Here is a 13,110-nt window from a genome sequence, read left to right as displayed (position 1 = left end):
TATAGTTCATACGAACTCACCAGGCTAAATTGCAGAAATACCAAAATTCAGGGACATTTTGAAAAATTTCTATTTTTTTCTCGAATTTCCACCCAATCTTGATCTAAATTAATATTTCATTCAATTTAGTAATTTAAATGATAAAACAATTCATTTCATGCAATTTGGTCATTTTTGACATTTTTCCAAAATTGCCCCTAAAGTTTTACTTTTATTCAATTTAGTCCTCGAGCCCAAATCATACAAATTAACCATTTGAAATGCAAATCCATGCTAGCATAATATTCATAAATTTATTTTCCTCCTCCTTCTCTCCATTCCACATCATTAATTTACATAGCATTCTTATAAGTAACATTATCTATAATTTCACTAGTTTCTTGTAAATTTATTCAAAGTTGTCCATTTGAGTCATAGTCACTAAATCATTTATATCTTGAGCTAAAGAAATCCAAATTAAGATCCGTTAATTTTTCCTGAAACTAGACTCACATATCTTCTTGCCATAAAATTTTCAGAATTTTTGGTTTAGCCAAATAGTACAGTTTATTCTTTAAAGTTTCCCCTATTTTGCTGTCTGACAGTTCCGACCACTCTTCACTAAAAATGAATTATCTAATTTTACAGAATTTGGATGATGTTTCCATTTATTTCATTCGAAAATAGATTCATTAAGAATTCTAATCATATAAATTGTAACTCATAATTATTTTTATTCAATTTTTTATGATTTTCCAAAGTCAGAACAGGGGAACCCGAAATCATTCTGACATTGTCTCACAAAATTTATTATATCTCATTATTTACAATTATATTGCTTACACCGTTTCTTTTACGAGAAACTAGACTCAATAAGATTTAATTTCATATTTTATTCATCTTCTAATTCAATTTCGACAATTTTTGGTGATTTTCCAAATTCAACCTACTGCTGCTGTCCAAACTGTTTTAGTGCAAAATATTGATTACTAAGTTTATAACACTCTTATTTTCTTTCTCTACACTATTTCTCATCACTTTCTCTTATTTTCTATAACACTCTTATTTTCTTTCTCTACACTATTTCTCATCACTTTCTCTTATTTTCTCTTCACTAACATACCAAGAACATAAAACCTTATATAATAAAACTCTACATTAACATCAATTTCATACCTTTTCAATAATATCAAACTCAAAAATGTATTGAAATCTTGATGTTCTTACCTTGCTCAATTGATTTCAATCTTTAACTTGATTTTCTCTCTCCTCCAGCTTCTATTTCTTGAATCTAACTTGATATTCTAGCTCCCCATAGTCTCCTTGTTATCTTTCTCTCTTGATGGATATGGAAATTCTTTTGATTTCTAAGTGAAAATGGTGAATTTTTTATAAAAGGACCAAATTGTAAAGAAAAGAAAGTTTCTTTCTTTCTTTCCTCTTCATACGTTGGTTGCATGGGAAGAAGATGATAATTCCTCATCTTTTCTTTCATATATATACTAAATAGAATAATAATAAATTAATAAAATATCATTTAAAAATCATATTAAAATATTAATAAACTAATATTTATTTAATTAATTAATCTAAACTATCACCAACATCATCATTGCCTTCTAGATTTCTCTCTCTTCTAATTGACCATTTTGCCCTTCATAATCTTTTAAAATTCCATCATTTAGTCACACTTAATTTGGTAAAATTATGATTTAGTCCCTCATAATTCTTATCTTATTCAATTTGGTCCTAATTCATCCATTTTCCTTAGTTTCTAGATCATTCCACCCTTAAAATATTTACACCTTTGGTCCATCAAATTTTTCATATTTACACTTTAACCCCTCAAATTTTGAGTATTCACTCTTAGGCAATAATAATTTTCTCACTTTTGCGATTTAATCCTTCCTTGCATTAATATGTCATAATATACTTCTCAATGTTGGCATAATTCAAAATTTCCCATTTTGTTACTTTATTTCCTTATTTTACTATACCAAGGATAATATCTTACTGTAGAAAATTTCAAAATATTACATTTGTGGTCCCGAAACCACTATTTCGACTAGGCCCAAATTCGGGCTATTACATCCTCTCATTCACCTTCTGCTACCGCTGCTGCTACTTCTCTGTTCGACATAAAAGGTATTGAGTTTGATTCTCGGGCATGGAGGAAGCAGGTTCAAATTTGGGCTACAAAGATATGGATTACCCAATAGACCCGAAATGAAGAACTCGTTATTGAAACCCGACAATTAATAAAGTTTCTGGGTAGTTGGATTTTTTCTGTTTGTTTCTTGAGAAAATATGAGAAATAACAAAAAAATGGATCTTTTTTTTTTGTTTACATTGCTTTCTTTTTACCTTTTAGGTTCAGAGTTTATCTTTGTTTTATATTTCGAGTCTAGGGTTCATCTGTTTTTTGGATTTTCGCATTCAAGTTCTTTTTCCTCTTTTTTTAGTTTTTGGGTAGTTGGATTTTTTTTTCTATTTGTTTCCTGAGGAAATATGCGAAAGAACAAAAAAATTGTAGATGCAAACAACTCCATTGGATTTTTATCTTCTTATTTTATGTTGGTTCGATTTTTTATGGCTCATACTTCATAATAGTTAGAAGACAATAAAAATCTAGTAATCACATAAACAAATTTTCATTGTTGGTTGGAGAGCTTATTAGAGGAGGCCAGATGGTGACCTAGCAGTGGTGTAGAAATTGTCATGTAAGGACTTAATTGTAAACTTAACAAAAAGTATGGGAATTTCAATAAATAAGGGTCACACTGCCGTGTATCCAAGCCGTGTGACAAATTGTGACTATGTGTGCCTGAGTCACACGGTCGTGTCATCAAGCAGTGTAACTAACTAAAACCGCATGGAACTAAAATTTACCTTATTTAGTAGTTACATAGCCGTGTCACCAACCCGTGTGGAGACACATAGCCGTATACCAGATCCTGTACAGCATAAAGTAACTTTACATGCAAGTTACCTAACTCAAACGTTCCAAACACATGTCAATGCTTATACTCAATGATGTACCTATTTAAAGATGTCAAAACACATTTCAAAACAATGTCTAAACTTCTAACTAATGTGCCTTATTGGCACCATTTCAACATCAAAACATTTCATTCATTGCACTTACATTTGATACCAAAACGAACCTAGTTAACATGAATCATTTCATGCCATTTAACTACTTATAATATACAAGTTCAACCTATCACTTGCCATCTCATTTTCATAGTCAAACAACCATACCAATTCTACCATATTAACATAATCCTTTAATATTATAAATTGGCTATACATATGCTCCAAGCATAACTTACTAAAGTGCCATAATATACATCTTTAAACATCTTATCAAACAACCAAAATCATCATCATCATCATCATCATCATATCAAACTTAGAAACCTTATACAATCCACATACTAACATGAAATTCAATTCAACCATTAGGCCATACCAAATAACCATTTATATACATACAAACCATAAACAAACTTGACCATTATACATCCATTGTCTCAAGTAAATCACATTTCAAGTTGGTTATTCACTTGCCACAACATATCACATAAATATACCAAATCATCCAACATCACCAAACCAATACCATGAACAACCAAAATAACTTAAACATAAATACAACCCTATATACACGCCATATAACCTAGTCTGGATCAATTAAGAAACTACCTAAATAGAGGTTGGATAGTGTGTGCTCCAAGTTGACCCGATCGACGCGTTCCGCAAGATGTCAACTACGAAAACAAAACAAAAAATAAAATCGAGTAAACATTATATGTAACTTTCGATATTCTGCCATAACATCTAGGCCAAGTTTGGGGCATTACATTTAGTGGTATTAGAGCCCGATTTAAAACTCAGACTGTGTATTTTAAATTGGTCTACATGCATATTTTAAAAGAGTTTTAGAAAGGCCTTTTGTTATTAAATTTTAAAAAAATATTTAAAAACTCCAAAAATTTGAGACTCCCAATACTGATCTAAGATAAGTACTCTTTATGCTTGAAACTTTAGTTAGGAAATTTTAGATTAGAGATGATATACTTTTAAATAGTGAGACTTTGATTGATAATATTCAAGTGATAACACAAAACTTATTCTATAATTGTCAAAAAATTTCATAAGACTTAAACTATGAATAACCAAGGAGCTCGAACTCATGGTGCACATTGTCATACGGCTCGAAAAGAGTCATCTACTGTCAGGTACCTATACAGAACCTTGGTGTTAACAAGAGCGATCCTATTATGGATAACATAAGTCATGAGTCCGAGCAGTTTGTTAATGAGGAGGCAAATCCTAAACCTGTTGATGGTGCAATATCTTACGCACTATTGAGGCTGAAAGCTGCAAGTCTATTACTGAGAGGCTTTGATCTAGTGCAGTTGAGGAGTTTAGGGGAGTTGCTGCGATGGCCCCTGTGATAGTTGAATACTAGATGACATCTACCGAGAGAATCTTGGATGATCTTGACTGTACCCTAGAATAGAAACTTAAGGGTACAATGGCTCTTCCAAGAGATGAGGCTTATTGCTGGTGGCAATCCATTATGGAAGGTTCTCAGGCTGATAGGATAACTTGGGATTATTTTTAAATTCCCTTCCGAAAAAAGTATGTGGGCTTGATGTATGTTGAAGCCCAAAGACTAGATTTTATCAAACTAAAACAAGGGGAAAGAATTGTATTTGACTATGAGGATGAGTTTTTGAGGTTGGGCCGATATGCATATGTATGCATAGGTTTGAGAATAGGTTATAGTATGATCTAAAGGTCCAAGTTGCTATGCTACATGAGAGAATCTTTGAGACCTTAGTTGAGAATGTGAAGATTTTTGAAGAGGTTAAAGGGGCTAAGTGAGAAAGAAGAGAAAAGATCAAGACTCCAATGAAGAGGGACTTAGGTTTGGGAAGTGCTAACCCGTGCCTGACAAAGAGGACTCGATATGATAGACCTCGACAGTATCCAGCTGTTACGGCAAATAGAAACAAAATTCGTGAATGTGTTCACTGCGGGAAATTCCATGAGAGAAAGGATTGGAGGAAAATGGGAGCTTGTTTAAAATGTGGATCCATGGAGCACCAAATTAAAGATTGTTCGCATGTGAGGGGTCAGAGGCAAACATCACAACGCCAACTAAATCAAAATCAAAGGGGGTGTGGTAATAACAGAGCCGGTAACATTGGGTGGAGAACAACTGGTCAGGGTGTGAATCGTATTGTTGTTAGACAGCTTGCTTTAGTTTATGCAGCGAGGCGTAGAGAGGACCATGATGCATCTAATGTTATCGAAGGTACTTTTAAGATCCATTCTAATTGTGCCTTACACTGATTGAGAATTGGTATTAACAAAATATATGTTGTTAATAGTGTATCTGTGAAATTAAGAATTTTGGAATAAGGAAATCGTTAATGATATTTCTATAGATAGTCCCTTGAGACAATCAATGTAAGTAAATAGGAATTCTATTGGATATTTAGGGTGAAGTATTAGAACTACATTGGAATCAGAGTTGCACAGTGAAAGCATGGTCGTTGGTTTTGAAAGAAGAGTTATGAATTTTGTGAATAAGTGAATTGGCTTAAAAAATAGGAATTTTGAGGACGAAATTCTTTTTAAGGAAGGGAGAGTGGTCACCACCTAAAAACTGGGTTAGTAGAAATTGGGTTAATGAACCGAGAATGGTCACGTGTGAATTTTTTTAGATGACCTTAACACATTTGATAATAAATAAATATCAATTATAGTGATTGAGTAGTGATGAAGCTGTCCTTGATGATCTAAGTTCGAATCCCTTCTCTCTCGTTAATTTCTATTTGGTGCAAATTTTTTTAAACCCTTAGCAAATGTCATCCCATGTTTTAAAATATTTTCTGTTAAAATGATAACAAGCAAGTGAGTGGTCAAGTGGTTAAGAGTTTAATTAGTTTATTAAAGTTCCTATGTTCAATTCCCCACACTCTAAATATTTATTTAATTTTTTTGACAACTTTAGCTAGCGTGAACACTTCTTGCTGTCCAACCTAGTTACCATGCATGTGGAAATATTCTTTCCTTGTGTGTGAGTCAACCTTCCCTCATTAAGCCTTCTTTTTACTCTCATGATCCTCTTTTTGCTCCTTTGTCCCTTCAACATACCATTCTCTTCACCCTTACCTTGTGTGATGTTCATTGAACCTAGATAAGATGAAGAACACTTTTTTGTTCCATCTTTTTATTATTTTCCTTTTCATTGCCATTCCCCTCCTTTGCTCATTTCTTTTCTCCCCCTCCCCTTTTACACCACATTGAACCACAATTATTTTGATTATGGCCTCCTTTCCTCCATCATTAGCCACCACCATTCGACCCAAATACCACCACTTCATCACCTATCCTCTTCTTCTCTTCTTTTTGTTCCATCGCTACCTTTAGCGCCACCCTCCACCACCGTGGTAACCACCGCCCAACTCTTCTTTTTTCTTATTTTTCTCTTATTTCTCTCTCTTATCCTTTCTCATCTTTTAAGTGTTTTTCCTCCTATTTTTTATCATTTTTCAACCTACATCATTTCTTTTAGTAAATAAAATTTTGCACTATATATTTCTCTTAGTTTCTTAAACTCTAAGTCTTTATTTCGTAAACTTACTCTTAATCAACCCCATTTTTAGATCATTCAATTTTTTCGAATCGAAATCATGACGATCCACTGATCTCTCCTTTTCGATCGAGATAGAGGAAGTATAAGGGTTGAATGAGAACCACTCCCCCCTCACCGTTTCTCTCTTGACCAAATATTCAAAAGAGTTATGGTGAATTTTTCCTTCGTTTATTAACTTAGTTATGATGTCTTTTTGAAGGGCTGATCGACATCAACACGAAAAATCGTCATACTCGTGAAAGGAATCACAATTCTTAATTCACAAAGGTAAGTGTCAAATTAGAGATTCGTTTAATAAAATTATCTCTTATGATGATCATGGTGTAAACTTTAACAAAGGACTACTGTTTGTGTGACATAGTGATCTACTAAATAGATCCAAGTGTAGGCGTCTTAGAGAGTTGTAACACACTGAATCTACAATTAGGTGTAGGTTTTACATTAATTAAAAAAATATGAAAATATGTTTCATGTTGTTAAAAATTTATTAGTATTATTAGATGGTGCTTATCAATAATACTCTATGTATTCAAAAAGAGGAATAAAAACCCATCGAATTGGAATATCCAAGTAAGTAAAAATAAATCGTTGTTTTTGTGATTTGTATGATGTGTGATCTTGATTATTATTGTTGATATAAAATGTATGAAAATCTCATTCTCATGTTATGTGATGTTATGACATATGTGAGTTTTGCATGATTTATAAAATGTGAAATATTGATATATATTGTGTAAATATGTGATTAGCAAGTTAAACATGCCTAAGTGATTTTAAGTGATAAGTGATATAATGAGCATGTCTCACATGCCAAAGTGAAAAATTGATTTTTAAAGTGAAAAGTGATTTTTGTGGCCATATCACATGCATGGGATGAGATATGTGAAAGGAGGAAAAAGTGACAGTTTATCTGCAAAAATGGTTGCTTGTCCACAATATTATAATGTGGCAATTTATCTACAAAAGTGGTGGCTTGTCTATAATTTTATTAAGTGGCAGATTATCTGCAAAAGTGGTGGCTTGTCCACAATATTATTAACTGGAAGTTTATCTGCATTACTGTGACACTATTCACAAATTGGAGTGTTTGGATGGATGAGTTCTGGGAAACTAGATTGTGGTGTGTAGCGGTGATGGGTAAGACGTTTTAAATAAATTTGCATAATTTTTTTATAAAACAACACTGCCATGATCATGTGCATAAAGTGAAATATTTAATTGATTGATGATTATGTGTTTATTTACATTTATTTGTTAAAAGACCCACATTGCGCTTTAAAAGCTCACCCCTTTTAGTGTTATAACCTTTCAAGTAATACTCGGACATAGGACTTGGATTCAACATTCGGTGGAGCCTCTTAGATGGTTTATTTTATGGGTTTTTAATAATGGATTTTTAAACTATGTGGTTTTTGTTTGTGGACTTTGGACTTCGAACTTTGGACAATTCTTTTATTTTGGGTTGTTGGTTACTTTATAACTTAGAACTGTTATACATGCATGAAAAATTTATGCAATTTCAATTATTTTAAAATATGGAGTTTATTTAAAATATTTACGATTTTACGTGGTTTAAAATAAAATTATAATTCGTAATTTTTTAAGTAGTTTTATGGAATTCCATTGCGAAAGATTTTTAGCCAAAATTTAAATAAATAATTATAGTACAAAATATTTATTTTCAAATAACTTAAAATGACATTATAATATAATGTCGCACTTTACTTTCAAAAGATTATATTTTTAATAAGTATTTTTTTTCAAAGAAACAAAATCAGTAAATATTCAAAGTTTTAAGTTTTCACAAAACATCTTAACCGTAGTCAAAAAACAAAATCATTAAATATTCATTTAATTATTTTTTTCGCCTAGAGAACTATAATAAATTTACTTTGGATACATGAGATAAGATTGCTCACATGAACTATGACTGTATATGCTCACACGAGCTGTGGATCGGGATGGTAAATTTTACTCGATGTTGCTAACATGAGCTATGAAGAATCCACAATAAATGCAGGACCTTGCCCATTCTTTATTTCGTGGGCATGTACTAAAGGAAGCGTAGAAGTAGGAGTAGGAATAGCAGGCACTGGTCTTGACCCTTACCCCCTAGAAGGGGTTCTAAAACCCTTAGTCCAATTAGACTGAATTAGTGGTAGTATGCCTTTCCTGATTTCTTATTTTCTTTGCTATACCTTTACTGTTTGGAGGAAGAGAATCAGCTGTTACAGACCCGGTTGTGAAAGAAGGCAAGTCTACTGACTTGGCTTTTTGAAGGATAAAATCCCTTGTTAATGTACGAGGATGGGGACTAGAAGAAAGATGCCCACAATCCGATGCTAGAGGAACTGAACTGCCAGTATATGAAGATCTTAAGTATGAAAGGGATCCCCTAATGAAGTCAATTAGACAAAGTAGATTATCTCATGGAGTGAGCAAAGCAGTACTCTCGAGTAGGTACCTCTTGAAAAGGGCCGTCAAAAGGATAGACTGAATTCAAATAAGCCTTCACTTTCAATCCGTTGAAATGTATGGGTTAGGATGATCAGCTTTTGTACAAGTGTTTACCTAGAAAAAACCTGTCTGTGAGACCGACTCGGCAAAGAGAGAGGAAAGTCAACCAAGTGTTCAATCTATTAAATAGACTATTTTTCTTTCATTAAAGTTTACAGCTAATGAGATAGTTCAAAAAGGCCATATCTTACTTAAAGGGCAATTGACGTTCTTTGGCCATATCTTATAGGGTAATTGAGTCTTTGAGGTTTAGTGCAGAAGTCTAGCTCTTTACCTTGCCTAGATAGGCTTCTCAACCAGATCTTTTCAACCAGAGTGGGAAAGTGCTTTCCTCTTCCAATTGGGCAAAGTACAGGTGGGGTCGGAAAAGAAGATTTTTGCTATAATACTTTGATGTCCAATGTACCCCTATCCAGATAGCCAAACCCAACCTGAAGCGAGGGCTTTGGGCTCGAAAATAAGGGAAACAAACAAATCAGGGTTGGCATCCTTTTAGTTATATGCTTAACTCAAATACCCAACTCTCTAAACAAAGATGCTCAAATTAGGCATTTTGGCCTCAAGTTGAGTAAAACCACATGGGTTAGAAACAAGTATTTTAGCTATAGCAGATGTGGATTCAGCTCCTTCCGATAAAGCTAGCTATTCCCGCTAAACCCGTATCTGCTGCTTGGTGTCTTTCTGCTGTTGGTGAGAACTTCTCTGGAGGGAGTTGGAGCAGCAGGAGCAACCGGCACCAACAGGTGGAGCTAAGCTAACAAGGCCTTACATATGCGAAAGCTCACCCCATTGGAAAATCAAGTAGCTGACCTTATTATCGATTTACTAAAATCTGAAGTACCATCACCTAATAAGATTCAACAAATCATCGAAATGCTCGAAGAAGAAAGAATATGGTCTGGAAAAGCTGCACTCAATCAAAAAGCACAACCAACAATATGGCAGAAAGAGTGTATTTTTTAGGAACTCCAAGAAGTGTTTTAATATGTTCTTGAGAACTATAGTCTCAGATCGAAAATAAAATATAAAGTATAAAAACTATTTTTTAGCGATGTTAAGTAAGAAGCTTTCATGTTTATTATTTAGTTTCTAGGTAACCAACGTAACTCAGTGCTCCATACGGGGGAAATGAAAGCAGAATTCATTCGGATCCTCCCACATGTTCAATTTTTTTTAGCAGTTTCCCCAAAGATCTTTATCATTAATGCAACCTCCATTTTGCTCATTCATGGGGTTGTATTTAGTACCTCTAAGAAATATGATTATCCGCCGTTAGTTAGTAATATGGGTTGGCTTGGATTACTTAGTGTTGCGCGCCTAGGAAGGCAACGCGCTTTGGGATGCGGAGGAGCTATTTTCGCCCAGCCCCCTAACTTAATGCCCTTCCCCTGCCATGGAAGGACTTCAACCTGTGGTGTGGTTCAACCCATGGGCAGAATCACCCTCACCCTCCCATTGTTCAGTGCTCCCTGCTGCTTCGCTGGGCTTTACCCGTCCCCGGCGTGGACGCGGGCTTCTATAATATAAGAAAATGAGAAGCTCTCAACACAAGAAAACGCGAACCACGCAGAGCCCGCCCGAGTTCGTTTTCTGCCGCCACTGGTCGGCCGCCATCGGTAAAACATCCAAGATCAACATTTGAAATTGTAATAACCCTAATGACATGTCATTTGTATCATAGCTATTCTCTAAGTTCACACAGGCCTCCATATTCATATTCATTTCATTCCAATCCTTTTAACATTTTTATATACATGTAACTCAACCATATACATTCTCATATTAATTCACATTTATCAACTATATCTCATTTCACAATTTAATTATTTCAATATTGAAGTCGTTATTTTACAACAATTTAATCACACAAAAATACATACAACCCAACATAAACAAGAATTAATTAAAATAAACATCATACACATATAATAGAATTATATAACAATTCCACAATCATCCAATACCACACATTTATTCATTTTATCATATATTTCATTATTTTACAATTTGACCCATTTGATGACAAAACTTTATATATAAAATTTCTAACTAGCAGTAAAAAAAAACATAATCATATCAAAATTAAATAAAGTAAGTCTATACGAACTTACCTAACCAAAACAACCACAAACACATCTAAGGACTATTCTGTAATATTTCATTTTTCGCGTTTATATACCATTTGGTTCAAACACTAATATATAATATAATTTAATTCAATTTATCAATTTCAAAAATCTCAAAAAATCCTATTGTAAGCATATATTAATTCAATTTCAATTTTCAAATTACCGTAAAATTTTTCATTTTATTCAATTTAGTCACTACAACTGAAATAGCTATATCTATCAAATTTAAACCCCAAACTTTTTAATCAAACTTCGATCTTATCCCAATACAGCCCTCTAAATACAATAATTAAAGAAATTTCTTATCAATTTTCACATCTACACATTTTAGTCCTTATACTCAAAATTAACAAATTTCACTTTACAGATTAGTCTTATTTTATAATCAAATTATTAAACATCAAAAACTTCAGTTTCATCAATGAAAACTTTAGAAATCTTTAACAATTTTTAAAACGAAGATACAAATTAACTAAACTTAATTTCAACGATATAAAAAATATAAAAATTATTAAAAACGGGCATTGAGAAGCTTACCATGCAATGGCAGAATGTTGAGAGCTTAACAACAACAGCTTCCCTATTCTTTTTGGTGAGTTTTTTGTGGTGAAAGAAAAACTAAAGAAGATGACATTGTTTTTTTAATGTTTTATCATATATTATTAATTATATTATAATAAACATATTCTTCACTTAAAAACTACAAAAACCGTCCATCATTTATTAAAAGGGTCAATTTGCCTTTTAAATCCTTAAACCACTAATAATTAGGCACTTTAGTTTATAAAATTCAATAGCGATTAAATTTTATAGTTTTACAATTCAATCATTGTACCTTAATTACTTATTTAAACACCAAAATTTTTAGACCAAACCTCAATTCTCCTATATAATAGCTCTATAAATATTCAATAGAAATATTTATAATCTCAGTTTACAAAAATAAGGTCCCGATATCTTATTTTTCAAAAACACTGACTTGTATGAACCACTTGTACGTTGTCTAACTGACCAATTAACAAATCTATCAAATCATGATTCACTATATTACTAGATTTGAGTTGTAAATATTAAATAATATTATTTATAGACTCACTCTTCAAAATTTGTGATCTTGAAATCACAGTTTTCGACACTATTGAAAAATAGGCTGTTACATTGATGCCTTTCTTTGTCACACCCCAAAAATTGGGTTAGAAGAAATTGGGTTAGTGAAACCAAGAGTGGTTGTAACAGTCTGATTTTGACCCTAATCAGAACATTAGTTTCGGGACCAAAAATCTGAGTCTGAAAAATATTTTAATATTATTTTCTGTGTTAAATATGTGTGAAATTATGTGTGAAAGTTTCGTGAAATAATTTTATTGTTTGTGTGCTTAATTTTTGAAAATGGCTTAATCGCGTAAAGTAAAAATTTGAGGGTTAAATATGAAAGTGCTTAATTGTTTTTGTCTTTATAAAATGGAGGTTTTATGTGGAAATTAGGTCATTTTAATGTTAGTGGGTGGCAATGGTCAAAATTAGCCTTATATTATATGTTATAAATATTTATTACTAAAAGGTTAATTTTGTAACTTAGTTAATAAATTAAGTTATAATAAAATAAGACATAAAAGATGGCTATTTTCATCTTTGTTGGCCGAATGGAGAAAAGAAAGAAACCATCCATGTTTTCTTTAGGTTTCGGCATTATCTAGCTTGATTCAAGGTATGTTTTACTTTAGTTTTTGATAATTTTTATGTTTTTGAGATCGTTGCTTCGTGTTCTTCAAAACCCATGCCTTAATTTTGTGAATTGCTGGTGATTTTGAA

Source organism: Gossypium hirsutum, chromosome D02 (genome assembly GCF_007990345.1).
Source record: "Gossypium hirsutum isolate 1008001.06 chromosome D02, Gossypium_hirsutum_v2.1, whole genome shotgun sequence".
Taxonomy (NCBI): Eukaryota; Viridiplantae; Streptophyta; class Magnoliopsida; order Malvales; family Malvaceae; genus Gossypium; species Gossypium hirsutum.
Note: the sequence above shows the minus strand (reverse complement) of the source record.